At 39.7% G+C, this 2,093-nt stretch overlaps 1 pseudogene across 1 annotated transcript; it reads right to left on the bottom strand.

Moving 5' to 3' along the window:
* Positions 1-1,105: 1,105 nt before the first annotated feature.
* Positions 1,106-1,678, bottom strand: LOC308337460 (glutathione S-transferase P-like; annotated as a pseudogene). Its single transcript has one exon. The product of its transcript is annotated as a glutathione S-transferase P-like (transcript).
* Between the last annotated feature and the right edge of the window lie 415 nt (positions 1,679-2,093).

The raw sequence follows: 2,093 nt of genomic DNA, 5'->3' as shown, positions 1-2,093 counted from the left end.
GAGTTCCACAGAGTAAACGTATTCCTTCTCTAATACGGTAGTCGAGTTATTTGAAAATAGGGATCAAGTGTCCCCTAAGTTTCTTTTCCTCACACTAAACATTGTGGAATTTTAGGCTTACTCACAATCTTGGTTGCCGGCTTCTGGAAATACTTTTTTTTTTAAAATATGGCACAAAGAGTTGCATATGATATTGCAGATGTGATCGGACTATCTTATGGTAGGACTTTGCAACTCATGATCTAGATGCTTTATATATGTAATTGGAGCATAATTTTGGATTAATAGTTGGTGATAATGTGAGAATTTAAAAATAAATCTCTGAATGCAACTTGATTTATGTATGGATATGTAGGTCACTGTTACTCAGTTATTTGAAGCCCTTTCACACTTTCTTACAATTTTTTTCCTTAAATCTGAAACTAATTAATTTCCACTGTTGCAAGTTCTGACTGTTTTAATCTGCTTCATAAGCTCACTTTAAAACTCCATACCCTTTTCTGATAAACCTTCCCTCCCCACTTTACCAGTGTTCAAGACATTTTAGAACAGTTTTTGAAGTATTCCTGCTGAGTTAGCACTTAGCAAAAACTTTCCCATTATGGTATCAACAACCTCTAAAGGAGTAAATAAGAAGCTTAAGCAAAAAAGAATTTAAATGTCCAATAACAGTAAGCCAATAGCTGCCATATAAAGAAGTATTATGAGGAGAAGAGAATTTTGCTTTCTAATTAAAAATAGAGTGAAGGTAGCTTCTTAGGTTTAAAAAAAGTGTCATAAGGCCATTTAATTCTTGTTTTGGAGAAGCATTTTTAATTGAAATGTAGATGACATACAATATTATAGTAGTTTTAGGTATACAGTCATAGTGACTAGAGAATTATATACATTATAAAATACCATAAGTATAGTTGCCATCTGTGATAATATATTATTACAATATCATTGACTCTATTTCCTGTGCTATACTTTTTTTTTTTTTTTAATTCTCTCTTGGAAATTTTATTGGTCCTGGGGAAAAGAAGGCAGGCAGCTCCTGTTTTCTGCTGAGGGTGCCACAAACCCTCACTATTTCCAGTTGCAATTAATAGGGAGGTTCTCGTGCTTAGAGGAGGCCAGGAAGGCCTTGAGCCTGGGCCGGGTGCTGTGGCGCCAAGGTAGGCTGAGATCCGGGGCATAAGTCCAGGCAACTGACGTTCAGGACCTGGTAAATCAGCAATGAGTCCAGCAGGTTGAAGTCTGGAAAGGAGATCTTTTGCCTGTGATGAAGTCCTGACCCCCCTCGTTCTGGGACAGTATGGTCTCAAAGGTCTACAGGTGCCCAGTAGTGCCTTCACTTACTCCTACTTGCCTGACTCCTAGTTTGTATAGATGAAGATGAGGTATTTGCAGGGGATAGTCTCCATGCCATCATTCACCATGTGCACCAGAGCCGCATCCCACTGGTCCTTCCCAGAAAGCCCAAGGGAGTAACCTGGATATCACAAGATGGCATTGGACTGGTACAATTCTCCTTCCTGGAAGTTGGGAAGTTGCCCATAGAGACAGGGGGCCTTGAGTGAGCCCTTCAGCCCTGTCTCCACAGTCACCACCTCCTTCTTCCCAGCTCTGGCTCTGGTGAGCCAGCAGCATACACACAGCTGCGAACAGGGAAGCAGATGATGGAGTAGGGCAGCATGGTTACTGTGCAGATGGTGGTGGCAGAGCTTTTATGTTATACTTTTTATCCCCATGGCTTATTTATTTTATAACTGGAGGTTTGTACCTCTTGATTCCCTACACCTGTCTCACCCATGACCTCCATCCTCCTTCCCTCTGGCAGCTACCAGTTGAGGAAGTTTTAAGTAGAAACGTGTTGCTGATTTAATAATTAATTTAAAAAGTATAATGCCTATGTTTGTATCCTTCACAGAAAATATTCTATGACTCTCTGTACTTCCCATATTATTTCAACTTTGATGATAGAGTTTCTGGCAAATTTCTATCCATGAGACACTTATTATTTTTTAAAAAATATTTATTTATTTGACAGAGAAGAAAGCATGAGCAGGGTGAGGGGCAGAGGTATAGAGCGAGGGAGAAGCAGACTCCTT

This window comes from Martes martes, assembly GCF_963455335.1.
Source record: "Martes martes genome assembly, chromosome: X".
NCBI lineage: Eukaryota > Metazoa > Chordata > Mammalia > Carnivora > Mustelidae > Martes > Martes martes.
Note: the sequence above shows the minus strand (reverse complement) of the source record. Positions and strands in the feature narration are given on the sequence as shown.